Source organism: Ovis canadensis, chromosome 25, assembly GCF_042477335.2.
Source record: "Ovis canadensis isolate MfBH-ARS-UI-01 breed Bighorn chromosome 25, ARS-UI_OviCan_v2, whole genome shotgun sequence".
Classification (NCBI taxonomy): Eukaryota; Metazoa; Chordata; class Mammalia; order Artiodactyla; family Bovidae; genus Ovis; species Ovis canadensis.
In genome coordinates this window covers 52657917-52674174 of record NC_091269.1, presented here as the reverse complement: position 1 = coordinate 52674174, position 16258 = coordinate 52657917, and the positions used below count along the sequence as shown (strand labels likewise).

General features: G+C 46.4%; 1 long non-coding RNA gene across 1 annotated transcript; it reads left to right on the top strand.

Annotated features, from left to right (window-relative positions):
• Window positions 1–5256: 5256 nt before the first annotated feature.
• Window positions 5257–15389, top strand: LOC138430212 (uncharacterized). The gene is made up of 3 exons (XR_011253066.1): window positions 5257–6699; window positions 7737–7776; window positions 15107–15389. It is a non-coding gene; the product is annotated as an uncharacterized lncRNA (long non-coding RNA).
• Window positions 15390–16258: the final 869 nt, after the last annotated feature.

Below are 16258 nucleotides of genomic sequence, written 5' to 3'. Positions count from 1 at the left end.
TTTAATCAACTGAAACCACTTTGGGATGTTTGCTTCCTGCTGGACTCAGTTGCAGCCCACCAGCCAGTGTCAGTTCTGCAGGGTCAGTGTCTGTGTCAGGCAGGCAGTTAAATGTGGTCTTTCCATGCCATCCTGCCCTGCTCTGGAAAACAGAAAGCCAAGCAGTCTCTGGGATGTAAACTACCTGATTTTCATGTCATGGACCAGGAATGGTCTTAATAGACAATTGATACTATCTAATTATCTCTGGAAACAAGGGCTACCACTTCTGGATCTGAAATAATAATTATCATATTAATAGATAGCCTCCAACTTTAGGGAAATTTATGGAAAATAATCTCAGATATGCAGATGACACCACCCTTATGGCAGAAAGTAAAGAGGAACTAAAAAGCCTCTTGATGAAAGTGAAAGAGGAGAGTGACAAAGTTGACCTAAAACTCAACATTCAGAAAACGAAGATCATGGCATCCGGTCCCATCACTTCATGGGAAATAGATGGGGAAACAGTGGAAACACTGTCAGACTTTATTTTATTGGGCTCCAAAATCACTGCAGATGGTGATTGCAGCCATGAAATTAAAAGACGCTTACTCCTTGGAAGAAAAGTTATGACTAACCTAGATAGCATATTCAAAAGCAGAGACATTACTTTGCCGACTAAGGTCCATCTAGTCAAGGCTATGGTTTTTCCTGTGGTCATTTATGGATGTGAAAGTTGGACTGTGAAGAAGGCTGAGTGCCAAAGAATTGATGCTTTTGAACTGTGGTGTTGGAGAAGACTCCTGAGAGTCCCTTGGACTGCAAGGAGATCCAACCAGTCCATTCTGAAGGAGATCAGTCCTGGGATTTCTTTGGAAGGAATGATGCTAAAGCTGAAAGTACTTTGGCCATCTCATGAGAAGAGTTGACTCATTGGAAAAGACTCTGATACTGGGAGGGATTGGGGGCAGGAGGAGAAGGGGACGACCCAGGATGAGATGGCTGGATGGCATCACGGACTCGATGGACGTGAGTCTGAGTGAACTCCCGGAGTTGGTGATGGACAGGGAGGCTTGGCGTGCTGCGATTCATGGGGTCGCAAAGAGTCGGACACAACTGAGCGACTGAACTGAACTAAACTGATGGAAAATAATTATAAATAGTAGGTTTATTTAGTTACTTTGGGAGGACATTCCACAACCAATTTAACTAGCAGGATCTGTTACTCAAAATGAAATGTGCTGCAGATTTTTGCACATGTTGCCAAACAGAGTAGATGGTTAGCAACCCGCTTTACCATTTTTCCAAGCTAATTTTTATTGCGGTCTCACTTTAGGATGTTGGATTGTGGGACTTCAATTACCTCCATTACTTGTTGCACGGCTAGAGAACTCTCAAAATTCCTCCCAAAGCAAATCTTGGCTCTGCCGGCAAGGACTCCCTTGACGCACTTTGGAGGGGATGTGGGTTGGCCTTCTTTTAGGAACATGTACTTGTCGGCGCCTGAGTTTTCATAAGAGGACTGACTCAAAGTCCCAGCCCAGTTTATTATTAAAGCAAGCGGCTCATTTCTTAACTGGCAATGGAAAGCATCACCATTCCAAGTAGAATCTAAAACCTGCAGCCGCAAAGGACTTTTCAAAAGCTTGGCTAGGTGAAATGCTGTTTATGGACAAGTGCCTATAAAGTATGTATTCTGTTCAATCTCTAGATATGTGTTCTTAAACATATCACCAATTCAGCCACAGCAGTAGAGTTCTGGTCTTTGACTAGAACTCATGGCTTCTTGGAGAAGTCCTTCCATGCTTTCTGCTTTGGCTGGAGGCCTTTGACCTACACTCAGAAACATTATACATAATACGGTTTTGAACATCGATCCCCTATCTGTTGTTGCAATGTTGTTGAGGGCATCGCTTAGTGTAATCATTCACAGTGGCCATGCCATGTGGACCTCTCATAGAAGTGAATCTGCTCTTTGGTCTTACTATCTGGAATAGTCACTTTTTCTTAGCAACCTGCAAATACTCTGAATCTCATAATGTGTCGTCTTTCCCTCTATCAGCTGCTAGGTCACTAAATTAGTGAACAACCATGTGTACATGTGTGCTAAGTCGCTTCAGTTGTGTCCAACTCTTTATGACACTATGGACCATAGCCCGCCAGGCTCCTCTGTCCGTGGGATTCTCTAGGCAAGAATCCTGGAGCAGGTTGTCACGCCCTCCCCCAGGGGATCTTCCCAACCCAGGGATTGAACCCAGTTCTCTTACATCTCCTGCATTAGCAGGCGGGTTCTTTACCACTAGCACCCCCTGGGAAGCCCAGTGAATAACTATGAGATCATACAAAGGAGACTCATCACTCAGGTGGACACCACTGATGAGCATGGAATCAGAGCATACAGGACTGGCAAGATGCTCTAGGGGACCGTACCTGCCATGTTTAAGTGTCCAAGAATCCCCTGGAGGAGAGTTGGAGACAAAAATAGGTTCCTCCAAACCACCTATAGAGGTGCCTTCAGATCATCCCTCTTCCTCAGAGTGAGGTTTAGGGTCAGGTGTGGTAGGGCAATGGCAGGGGAGGAAGACTTAGCTGGTCCTATATCCTTCTCCCTCATCAGGTTTCTATCCTGTGACGCACAGGACATGATTGGAAACCGGTGGGCACTGAATATGAAGTCAAGCACCGTGTGCTTTCTGTTTGTTTCAGCCGTTGTGGTCCCCGGGTCAAGGTGCATTCTTACCCCAAGTTCACGTCTAGTACATGAGCTGGGAAATAGTACACTGTAGAAGTTAAAAATGTGGGCTCTGAATTTCACACTGCACGTATTTAAAACTTTTTTTTCCAAGCCATTGTTGGTTTTTAAATTTAATTTTTACTATCTTTTGCCATTAGAGATTATTATTATCTGTTTAGGATACAGTCTTCTGTGGGGGTGGCAGAGGATGAGATGGTTGGATGACATCACTGACTCAATGGACATGAATTTGAGCAAACTCCAGGAGATCCTGGAGGACAGAGGACCCCGGCATACTGCAGCCGTGGGGTGACAGTCGGACACACTTTAGCTGCTGAACAACAACTTATATATATGGGTATGAAATTCAGCCTATGTGTGTAATCAAGTCTTTTAACCATTTTCTTTATACCTGTGCTCTTGTTTGTTTAATAAAGACAGTCCTTACTAATTCCAACATTATGAAAAAAAACAAACAAACAAACAAAAAAAAGGCTCTGGAGTCAAGAGAGCTAACATCAAACCCTACCTCCACACTCACTAGCTCAGTGACCTTGGATAAGAAGCTCTCTTCATCTCTAAATGTATAGAACTGCTTACCAAACACAGTTACTACAGGAAATACATTATATAACCACTGTGAATCATCTCGCCCAGAGCTCGACATTGCAGTAGACAGTTGCTATGCAGAAATACATCATGGTCGCTAAGAGTTTGGGGCTTTGGAATTGGATATACTGGGGGTTCAAATTCTAGCACTCCTTGGGCCAACTGTGAAACTTTGGGCAAGTTTCCAACTTCTTTAGATCTTTGCTTTTTTTTTTTTTTATCTGTCCAATGGAGCTGCTGCTGCTGCTGCTGCTAGTACACATAAACCCTTGCATGCCATTTGAAGTGTGTGCTCTGTAAATGATGCTCTTAATTGCTTGTTATTTTACTGCTCCACCAGAGAGCATGCAGCTAAGCTAAGCAGGCCAGAGAGACCACTTAAGGGAGATTGTCCAGAGCTGCCAACCCTCTGTGGCAACAGGGAAACTGATTTCCATCCCCAACATACGGTAACACATTATTCTCTGTGTGCTGAGCAGGGAGCTGTGAGTTTTATATTTTTGTTATATCTGGGACTAGGTCAGATGGATCTTAATATTTTAAGGGCCACAAGTACACAAGTATCAGTCTGGGTCCAATCAGGAGGCAGAAACCACGTAGGGTTTAAGAAATGGAAGTTTGATATAAGGAGTATTACATACACTATGATAAAAGAGTAACTATTGGATGTAAAGGCTTCTCACTGGTGCTAGGGGTAAAGAATCCATCTGCCAATGCAGGGTTCAATCCCTGGGTCGGGAAGATCTCCTGGAGGAGGAAATGGCAGCCCACTCCAGTATTCTTGCTGGAAAATCCCATGGACAGAGGAGCCTAGTGGGCTACAATCCATGGGTCACAAAGAGACAATACTGAGCACATACATCATATATATATAAAATGTAAAGTGAAAGTGAAGTTGCTCAGTCGTGTCCAACTCTTGCAATCCCATGGACTGTAGTCTACCAGGCTTCTCTGTCCATGGGATTTTCCAGGCAAGAGTAATGGAGAGGGTTGCCATTTCCATCTCCAGGGGATCTTCCTGATCCAGGGATCGAACCCAGGTCTCCTGCATTGCTTAAAACGTAAGTGGACCCCTATAGGGCTACTCTTCCTTCAGCTGAGAAAGAGGACCCATGAAGGAGGTCCCTTCCCCAGGCTGGGGATCAAACCTTGTTGGAGGAGGTGTCATGGCCCCACTGGAGGCAGAGAGATTAGCTGGTGCCTGGGCCAAAGCTAGTTGGCATCTGCTGGACAAGCAGGAAGCAATTACCTGGTAGGTGGGTATGTGGGCAGGTGGAGGGAGTTGAGTTGCGGTGTAGGTAGGTGGCACAGAACGTACAGTGTCTGTGTTGGGAGGGTCATGGGAAAGTGATCACTAGGCCAGGCAGGACTGCAAAGGTCACTGGAGGCCCTTCTGGGCACGTGGCTGGGGCAGAGCACCACAGGGTGTCCTACGCCTGCCCAAACCAGCAAGAACTGCCCCTTCCTCCTGCGTTGTTCTCTCGGCACCCTCTCTTAAGAACGCTTACATTACAACATCATGCTCACTGTAGAGGAGAGTCGCCTATGGGAATTCTACCCATTATCACAGAGTAGGTATTGGTGAGTGAACTTGGAGTTGAGGAATAATACACAGCACAGACACCTTGGGGCATTTGAAGAAAGCTGGGAGCATAATTAGTGTGGATCCATATGCTCAAGCATGTGCTCGTATATATATACTTTCCTTTGCTTGTTGGGGTTGGAGGGGATACTACTCCTAGGGTGTTCACAGACCTCAGGCGAAGAGCACTTGGAGGGGAAGTTATCCAAATGCAGGCTCCTCTATGGTTCCAGGGCAACTCCAGGAAAGCCTCCACAAAGCATTGAACTTTTGCGCGGAGGTGGGGCATTCTGAATTAATTTTTAACTTGTAGATTTCCTGTCTGTGTCTGTGACCTGAAAGTGCCTTCAGAGTAGATTTTGCCTTTGAGAAACTAACCTGGTGCCCTGAATTAGAAGCCAGAAAATCTGACCTGGCTGTGTGTTCCGGAGCACATCACCTTGGCTCTCTGAGCCTCGGTTTCCCCAAGCGAAAACTGGAACCTTAAGTCAGCCGCTTTCCCTGCGACTGTTTTTTTACACCAGCATTTTAAGCCTCCAACGAGGGTTCCGACCCCGGAGTCGGGAAGATACCCTGGAGAAGGAAATGGCAACGCACTCCAGTATCCTTGCCTGGAAAATCCCATGGACAGGGGAGCCTGGCGGGCTGCCGCCCATCCGGTCGCGAAGAGTTGGGCAGGACTGAGCACACGCAGAGTAAAAGGATTAAAGTCCTTGTTGCATTTCCCTGCGCTCTTCCACCAGCGTGTCCCAAACTGCAGCTTCTGCAGATGCTCACTACATCTTTTCACCAAAGGAGTAGGAGGACGGTGCTTCAAATGGGAGCAATGGACATTTCGGAGGCATTCGGGAGTTTGGAGATTGCAAAAGGACAACCGACTTTTCTCCCCTTATCCTTGCGATAGGGACGTTAGGAGCCGGGAAAGCTCAATTCTGCCATCTGCTGGTCACCTTTTGTATAGCAGCATCAAAATATTCACAGTTTTGGAGTTGGTGATGGACAGGGAGGCCTGGCGTGCTGTGATTCATGGGGTCGCAAAGAGTCGGACACGACTGAGCGACTGAACTGAACTGATAGTGCTGGAGCTAGAGGGCAAGATGCTTGGATGGCATCGCCGACTCAATGGACCTGAGTTTGAGCAGACGCGGGGAGATGGTGAAGGACAGGGAAGCCTGGCGAGCTGCAGTCCAGGGGGTCGCAAAGAGTCGGGCACGACTGAGCGACTTCACTTTCACTTTTCACTCTTACGCACTGGAGAAGGCAATGGCAACCCACTCCAGTGTTCTTGCCTGGAGAATCCCAGGGACGGGGGAGCCTGGTGGGCTGCCGTCTATGGGGTCGCACAGAGTCGGACACGACTGAAGTGACTTACCAAGGATCGGAGAGAGGAAGTGGCATTTACTGAGCACCTACTGTTTACAGGCGGCTTTCCAGGTGGCGCAGTGGTAAAGAATCCTCCTGTCAATGCAGGAGACTTCCAGGAGACCTGGCTCTGATCCCTGGGTCGGGAAGATCCCCTGGAGAAGGAAATGGCAACCCACTCCAGTATTCTTGCTTGGAAAATTCCATGAACAGAGGAGCTGGCAAATTACAGTCTACAGAGTCACAAAGAGTCAGACATGACTGGAGAGACTGCCGTAAAGAGGGCACGGGCTCCAGGGAGCCAGGGCTGCTTCTCAATGGCTGTTCCCCAAGCACACGCTTCAGCTGCTCTCAACTTCAGTTTTCTTATGAGGTGGATGAACAAAGAATTTGGAAGGACGGCCTTAAAAGACTAAAGAGGCTGTTACAGGTGGGTACTGAGAAGGAAAGGAGGGCATCCTGGGTTTCAGAAGACACCCATGGAACGCCTGACACGTGTCCTCTTCTTGTCCCCTTGTTTGTGAAGCCAGTTAAACTCTAGATCTCCAGGTGTCTCACCTCTGACGTCTGATCAGGGGCAGGGACAGAGGAATTGAAAAGATTTCTTCAAGGAAGAATGAAACAAACACCTGTGTAGACTCCACCAACTTTAAGAAATAGGAGCCATATCATTGTCTTTGAAGTATCCTATTATATGAAAATATTGCCATTTATTTACATATTCTACAGCATATGGACATTTGAATTATTTCCCATTGTTTCCAGTTTTTTGCTGCCTTGGACATTCGTACGCATACATTTCTGTCAAGTATATAATCAGGGAGTGGAATTGTTGGGTGGCAGACCACGTGCATTTTCAACTTTATAGATAATTACTATTTATTATCCCAAGAGGGTCCACCAGTCAAAACTCATGTTAAAAGTGCACGTGTTCATGTGTGTGTGTGTGTGTGTGTGTGTGTGTGTAGGAGGGAGGGTATTCCTGTTACACCAAATTCACTGCAAGCACTTGATATTGTCAGATTTTTTTAAGTTTTGCTAATTTTGTGGGGTGAGATGATGTAATTTCAATTTCCATCCAAAGGTGACTCTGTAATTGTTAGTCATCTTGAGGTATACCATAATTACTTTTCCTAATTTGTGCATTTAGAAATTTTCTTGGAGTAAATAATTTTTTCTTCAGGAATTTACCATATGTTTATGCACTCAGAATGTTTCATTCCCAACTCTTACATCACATGTGAAGTATTCTGTAAATAGCAGGGCCTTGGAGATCTTTTTCCGGGCCTGGAGCTCTCTGGCCTGCCCTCTCCTGTGTTAGTTCTGCAGGATCGCTGCACGGTTGCTAGACTGAATTTTTTTTTATTTGAACAGTCATCCTGGGCATTCTCGTTGCCATTTTCTTCTGTTTTCCTGGATCCCTTATCATCTTCGCCCTTTCTGATTTACTCTCTTATTTTTTTTCAGTACATCCTCTCCTAGTTTCCTGAGAAATAATTCTCAGAAGGTAAGTTTTTGGAAATCTTGCATGTGTGTAAATATCTCTACCTACAAACGTGAGTGATATTTTGTCTTGATATCTAGTTCCATGTTGGAAAACATTTCTGCTATGAGTTTTGAAGGCATACCTGCTTTGCCAATGGGGGTATGATTTTATTAAGAAGTCTAATGTCTAAGTCTTGATATTTTTGTATTTTTTATTCAAATTTTTTTCTTGGAACTTGCTTTTAATTCCTGGGGTTCTGTAATATCCTGGTGGTGAATGTATGAATTCATTCATTTCACAGGGTGCTTTGGGTGTCCTTTCAATCTGAAAACTCATACCTGTCTATTCCGGAAAGTTTTTTTTTTTTTTTTTTAATTTACCTAAAATATCTTTCCCTAATCTGTTTTCCCTTATTTCTTTCTGGAAGTTCTACTTATCAAACGCTGCCTCTCTGAGTAAATTTTCTAATTTTCTCACCTTTTTTTTTTTTTCCTCCCATTTTCTATTTCTTTTTCTTCTCATACTAGGTTTTGTAGAATTCCTTTTATATTCTTTTCTATGGAATCATCATCTCTGGTTTTTCTTAAATAAAATTCATGGGATATTTTTGCCCTGTGACCGTTCCTTTTTTGTGTGTTTTAACTACCTGCTCTTGTTTCTGAGTATGTAACTGGCATAGTTTTAGTTTTCTTCTACCTGAATGGTTTTTGTGTTTTCTAAGTTGTTTTGTAGGTGTCTTGTTTTTGTTTGGCCTCCATCTTTTACGTAAAAACTCTGTGATGATTTCTGGAAATACTTTAATGAGATACTAGGGATCTACTGGCGGGCCTTTTGTGCATGAGTAGTGCCTGTCACCTGGTGGGTTTCACTGTAGGGTAGTTGCAACTTAGCAGCAGCAGACATCCATTGGCGGGCCTTTGTGCATGAGCAGCGCCTGTCACCTGGTGGGTTTCACTGTAGGGTGGTTGCGACTTAGCAGCAGCAGACATCCATTGGCGGGCCTTTGTGCGTGAGCAGCGCCTGTCACCCGGTGGGTTTCACTGTAGGGTGGTTGCGACTTAGCAGCAGCAGCAGTTGTGTTGCTGTGCTTCATCACTCACCCATGTCTGACGCTTTGCAGCCCCCGGGACCGCAGCCTGCCACGCTTCTCTGTCTGTGCGATTTCCCAGGCATGAATACTGGAGTGGGTTGCCATTTACTTCTCCAGAGTATCTTCCTGATTCAGGGATAGAATCCATGTCTCCTGATTTGTTATTGCTGGTTACTTTGGTACAAATGCTTGTTCTGTTTATGGTTATCCCCAGGAGGACTCAGATACCACTACTTTCTAAAATATCACAGGAAACTAATTACATAAAGAATTTTCAAAAATTTGGAAGGAGGGACTATGTAACACTTTACAGCATCTTATCATTGATTACTTATTTGTTTATATCTTAATTTAAGCTCCTTCTGGGAAGAAAGCATGTCTTTTTTAATGTTTTCCTTTTGATGAAATCAATATACTTTTAAAATCTTTGTATCTTGTCAGCCATAATTTCTTCATTGAATTAATGTGTAACAAGAAGGTATTGAGATCATCATATGGGGTAAAAGGGAACTAACATTTCTTGAGCACCTACTCTGTGTCCAAGGTTATGGGAGAGTATCTTAGAATTTGGTTGACTTTGAGAATAACGACAGCTAACAGAACTGTTCAGAGCTGGCCTTCAAAGGAGAGGAAGCTGCTGTGTTTCGCTGGTTGTAGGCTCCAGCTGGGCTTCCCTGGTGGCTAGGTGGTAAAGAATCTGCCTGGAATGAAGGAGACCTGGGTTTGATCCCTGGGTCAGGAAGATCCCCTGGAGGAAGGCATGGCAACCCATTCCAGTATTCCTGCCTAGAGAATTCTATGGAGAGGGGACCCTGGCAGGTTATACCCCATGGGGTCACAAAGACTCAGACATGACTGAGAAACTAAACACACACACAGCTCAGGCTGCAGCTAGGGGTCATGGGGGAAGGTACAGCCGTCACAATATACAGTGGGGCTCCATGAACACCAGCTGTGACACTGATACTGACAGGCTTGATTTACTAAAGCCCATAGTTTGCATCAGGGGCTTCTCTGGCAGCTCAGCCGGTAAAGAATCTGCAAGCAGTGCGGGAGACCCGGGTTCCATCCCTGGGTCGGGAAGGGAGTGGCAACCCACTCCAGTATTCTTGCTTGGGAAATCTCATGGACAGAGGAACCTGGTGGGCTACAGTCCATGGGGTCACAAAGAGTCGGACACGACTGACCGACTAACATTTCATGGACACCAAACCTGGGGATCTGTGCTATGTACACATTCAGGATCCACAGAGATCTTGTAAAGATGGATGAAAAGCCAAAATGAACAAGGAGAAATTCTCTCCTTGTTAACATTCTCTCCTTGGACTCAAAAAACTAATTTCACGAATTCAGGATTAGGGAAGATCTGATTCAGGAAGAATCCTTGGGGTAAAGTATAGGAATTTGGGTTCGCTCCAAAACTAAAATAAAGCAAAACCTCTTTGCCATCTTTAGCTACAAGGACGTAAAACCAAGGACAAGGGAGGTGATAGTCCTATTTCATGTTGCTCGGTATATTACATGAGGCCTGTATTTGGTGTTGAGACTGTCCACTGTACAGATATTCAAGGATGGAAAAGCGATTACACTGAGGATACCATGTAACGAGTACTGTAGTTAGAGTCCAGAGGATGCTGAGGCTGTGTTACCTCACTGTGCAGGACCACAATGGTAAGGGAGGGGTGTCAGGAACGCTTCCCAGAGACCCCATATCAGTTGATATCCAAACGATAATTAAGAACTCTATAGATGGATATTTTAGTCCAGATGGCCAAAAATAGACACTGGTACAAGGACAGTTCTGAGAGGGAACAGCATGGATAAAACTGCAATGCACAGAGCACTGCTGCTTGTTCCGTTCCGTTCCGTTCAGTCACTCAGTCGTGTCCGACTCTTTGCGACACCATGGACTGTGGTACACCAGGCCTCCCTGTCCATCACCAACTCCTAGAGCTTACTCAAACTCATGTCCATTGAGTTGGTGATGCCATCCAACCGTCTCGTCATCTGTCGTCCCCTTCTCCTCCCACCTTCAATCATTCCCAGCATCAGGGTCTTTTCAAATGAGTCAATTCTTCACATCAGGTGGCCAAAGTATTGGAGCTTCAGCTTTAGGATGTCTTTCCAATGAATATTCAGGACTGATTTCCTTTAGGATGGACTGGTTGGATTTCCTTGCAGTCCAAAGGACTCTCAAGAGTCTTCTCCAACACCACAGTTCAAAAGCATCAATTCTTTGGTGCTCAGCTTTCTTTATAGTCCAACTCTCACATCCGTACATGACTACTGGATAAACCAAAGCTTTGACTAGATGGATCTTTGTTGGCAAAGAAACGTCTCTGTTTTTTAATATGCTCTCTAGATTGGTCATAACTTTTCTTCCAAGGAGCAAGCTTCTTTTAATTTCATGGCTGCAGTCACCACCTGCAGTGATTTTGGAGCCCAAAAAAGTAAAGTCTGTCACGGTTTCCATTGTTTCAACATCTATTTGCCATGAAGTGATGGGACCAGATGCCATGATCTTAGTTTTCTGAATGCCGAGTATTAAGCCAGCTTTTTTACTCTCCTCTTTCACTTTTATCAAGAGGCTCTTTAGTTCCTCTTTACTTTCTACCATAAGTGTGGTGTCATCTGCATATCTGAGGTTATTGATATTTCTCCCAGCAATCTTGATTCCAGCTTGTAATTTATCCAGTCCAACATTTCTCATGATGTACTCTGCATGTAAGTTAAATAAGCAGGGTGACAATATACAGCCTTGATGTACTCTTTTCCCGATTTGGAACCAGTCTGTTGTCCCATGTCCAGTTCTAACTGTTGCTTCCTGACCTGCATATAGGTTTCTCAAGAGGCAGGTCAGGTGGTCTGGTATTCCCATCTCTTTCAGAATTTTCCACAGTGTATTGTGATCCACACAGTCAAAGGCTTTGGCATAGTCAATAAAGCAGAAATACATGTTTTTCTGGAACTCTCTTGCTTTTTCCATGATCCAATGGATGCTGGCAATTTGATCTCTTGTTCCTCTGCCTTTTCTAAATCCAGCTTGAACATCTGGAAGGTCATGGTTCACATACTGTTGAAGCTTGGCTTGGAGAATTTTGAGCATTATTTTGCAAGTGTGTGAGATGAGTGCAATTGTGCAGTAGTCTGAGCATTCTTTGACACTGCCTTTCTTAGGGATCGGAATGAAAACTGACCTTTTCTAGTCCTGTGGCCCCTGCTGAGTTTTCCAAATTTGTTAGCATATTGACTGCAGCCCTTTTCACAGCATCATCTTTTAGGATTTGAAATAGCTCAACTGGAATTCCATCATCTCGACTAGCTTTGTTCACAGTGATGCTTCCTAAGGCCCACCTGACTTCGCATTACAGGATGTCTGGCTCTAGGTGAGCGATCATGCTATCATTATTATCTGGGTCCTGAAGATCTTTTTTGTATAGTTCTTCAGTGTATTCTTGCCACCTCTTCTTAATATCTTCTGCCCTTGTTAGGTCCATACCATTTCTGTCCTTTATTGTGCCCATCTTTGCATGAAATGTTCCCTTGGTATCTCTCTAATTTTCTTGAAAAACTCTCTAGTCTTTCCCATTCTGTTGTTTTCCTCTATTTCTTTGCATTGATAACTGAGGAAGGCTTTCTTATCTCTCCTTGATATTCTTTGAAACTCTGCATTCAAACAGGTATATCTTTCCTTTTCTCCTTTGCCCTTGGCTTCTCCTTTTCACAGCTATCTTCACTGCGGCTTGAGATGGGTGCAAACCAAACTCAAGTAGGGAGACCTCTGGTGGTGACTGAGAAAAGTACAGTCTCACAGACTAGGCTGTGGGCCTGAAGGCTATGGAGGGATTCTGAGTCCCAGGGTGACAGACATGACCACTTTGGAGAAGGGGACAGGGGAGGGGAAGGAAGGTAAGTATCAGCAGGATACAGCAAGATACAGCAGGATAAAGGAATTTTGAAAGGAAAATCAAAATGTTTATGGGGAAATGTTAGTTTCTGCTGTGTGAGGTGAGATGTGATTCTTCCTCCATCTCCCCAGGAAATAGTCTGTAAACTATTTATATCAGGGAAAGAAGGGAAGGAGGGAGAGAGGAGGTCACCTGAAAGTTCCACGGAGGCTGGGTTAGACAGACGATGTGTGGGGAGAAGGAGACTCAGGAGGACAGAGTTACTGACACCTTCAGTCAGCATAGTTGAGTAACAGTCACGACTGTCCTGTGGGTAGGAACTGGCCAGAGACAGGCTTCGATTCTCACTAGTTTGAGAGCAAGCCATGTAGAAACAGAATGGGCTGCTTCAAGAGGCACTGAGCTCCCTGTCACCAAAACGGCACAAGCAGAAATTGGTTGGCCATCCTCCAAAGAGGCTGCTCGTATGATTTCTGAAAGAGGTGGGATATTGATAGGTGAGCCTGAGACCCCCAGGCTTTTGATGGAGGCTGAGAAAATCATCCTGCGTCCTCCATTCTCAGCGAACTCATTCAGGTACTGAGGTGGAAGTTTTGATTGCATTCTTTTGAGGGAAGGTGCTAAATTCCACCTATGTGTTCAGATTAAGTCTGTGGAGACACAGGGCACATCTAGAAAGAAATAGAGGAGAAGGCAGAATCCGCAAGGAGAGAGGAGGGAGAAGAGTCATTGCTGATGGTCCAGAGCTTAGATTGCAAGAGTCAAGCATATTCTATCTGTGCCAGGCGTTTAGACACCATTTTCCCTTGAGGGCTGTGTCCATTAAGGTCTCTGCAGGAAATAGAATCAGTCCAGGTGGTACCCATGAAGATGCTATAATAAACTGTTGACAGAGTGTGGGCAGGTTAGGGGAACAGACAGGGAAGCAAGAGGCTTGTAGAGACTAGTAGCGAGGGGAAGCTCCCAGGCTAAAGGGGTTAGGAGAGAAAATTGTATTCTGGGCCCCTTGAGAGCAGAGGCCATGGAGGAGGGGTCTCCCGAGGGAGCCCTGATCATGGAGGTCACACCTGCAGGTGGAGACACGCTGATGAGAAGAGGGTGGTGCACGGGAGACAGTCCAGTGCACGCTCCTCTTACCTGCCAGAATCCCCTTCCCACAATCCCCTTTCCCTTCTCTCCTCTTACCTTCCAGAATCCCCCTTCCCAGAATCCCCTTCCCCTTCTCTCCTCTTACCTTCCAGAATCCCCCTTCCCAGAATCCCCTTCCCCTCTTCTCCTCTTCCCTTCCAGAATCCCCCTTCCCCTTCCTCATTAATTCAACCAGAAGCCAGAGGCTGAAGAGCCGGGAGGACTCAGTGTGCAGGGATGAGGTCACCCCAGCACAGAGCCGAGAGACAAGGAAAGAAAAACGTGGAAGGGGTGACAATGGAGAATGAGCAGTGTCAGGGCTCCTCGCCTCGCCTTTTGTGATAAAGACTGCAGGCTGTCCCACAGCATCCCGCTGTCTGGAATGCAGACACATCAGTGGGCCAGTTTGGACCATGAAGATGAGGGCAGAGAAGCTGCGGAGAGCCTGTCCCCCGAAGACACAGGGCTGCTGCCCTGAGGGTCGCTGCATGAGAAAGATGCAAAGCAGCAAGTGGCTCCAGCTGCAGGCCTGTGTCCACGCAAGTTACTACAGCCTTTGTGGATTTTGAGAAGGACAGAGCTCCCATCTCTGAGGAGGGCTTCAAGAGCTTACTGCACGCTCTGATAGCACTCCACGCGGGCCTAGATCCTCCCTTCTTGCCGAGGACCTTCATCCCGGTGATGGCTCAAAGCAGCTGTTACCTCGCACAGAGAAGCTCTCTTCCAGCGTGAATGTCCTTCCAGTGCTCTCTGCAAAGTGTCAGCCGCGCGTAGGGTGGGGCAGGCGGGGGCTGGGTGAAGGGTATTGCGGCCCTGTGTCTCCTCCCCAGTGGGTGTTCTCCCCCTCGTGGCTGTGGCCTCTCAGCCCCTGACAGCCCATGGGATGGCAGTTGCTGGTAAGAATCGCTTCCTGCTGGGTCCTGAGTTGAGAAGCTAGAAATGGCCCATCCTGCAGCACCGTCTCACTTCCTGTGTCACTCCATTAAGCTTCCCCTGGAAGCAGCCGGGGCCACTGCTCAAGCCTCCCCGAAGAGTGTAGGGTGCCTGGACTTGACAGGAAGTGTGAGGGGTGGGGATGAGGGACGGACAACAAAGCTTAGACCATTTGCATGAATTTCTGACGTCCTGTTTTGTATTGGTATTTCTTTAGCTTACAAAGCAATTTCTCAGAGTTTCACTCCATCTGAGAAGTTTGGAATAAACAGTTTTCATTCTCATTTTGCAGATGAAGAAACCGAGGTTTCCGGGGGTAGAGAAACGTACCCAGTGACATGTAACTCGGAGTCAGCCAGGCCAGAAGTAAGGCCCAGTTTCTGGTATTTATGCCAGATCTTCTCCTTGTCCCAGAGACCTCTGCATGGTGAAAGGAAAACTCTTCTTTAGTGGACATTTTATGAAACAACACTTAGAAAATGCTGAAGGTCTCCCTCCTCCCTGCCCTGGTTGTCAGGGGACACGTCATGGGTGTCCCAGTTCCATGAGTGACAAAGACTGTTTCAGAGAGCTTGTCTAGACTCTTCAGGCCTGGACTTTATCCACAGTGTGGGGTATGTATGGCGTGTGTGTTATGCATGTGGTGGTGACTGGGTATTTAATGTGTGTTGGTGATGTGTGGTACATGTGGAGTAGCATGTGTGTGTGGAGTAGTGTGTGTGTGTGTTGAGTCTTCACTTGAGGGTGTGTGGGAGTGTGAATAGGTGTGACGTAATGGTGCGTGTGTGATACATTGTTTGTGTATGTGTGTTGTGATATTCTTGTGCATGACTGTGATGGTGGATCTTTCTGAGTCTGCTGGTTCCGTGAGTGTTGTGGGTACATTCTTGTGTGTGCTGATGGATGCATGATATGCCATATGTGTGCTAGAAAGAAAAAGTGTGTGTGTGTGTGTGTGTGTGAGTGTGTGAGTATGAGTGTGTGTGTGTGCAGATAGCAGGGCTGGCACAGGAGGAGCCAGGACGGGAGGCTCACACCTTAGCAGCGCGTGTGTCGTGGCTCACGGCCCCCGGGTGCCCACCCGCGTGTCCCCACCTGGTTGGTCAGTTTGCCCAGCTGAGGCCTGTCTCAGTGTCAGCTGGGGCTTCCTCTGTTCTGAACAGGCCGGCATCCTTGGCACAGACCGAGATTTCACACTGGCTCGTCCCCAACTGCAGGTCCCCTCTGGGCCAGGCCAGCTGCCCGCTCCCTTGGGACTTCCACCCACAAGAGAACCCCTCCCTGCCTGGGACGGGAGGAGCCAGCCCCGAGCTGGACAGAATGGCCATGTCAACAACTCTGCCCTCCCCACCCCTGGAAACGGTCAAAACGAGCATCTGCCACCAGCGCTCTACAAACATCAGCCTTACCGGTGGGGACTGCCGTGGCCTCCTCGGCAGTCAGC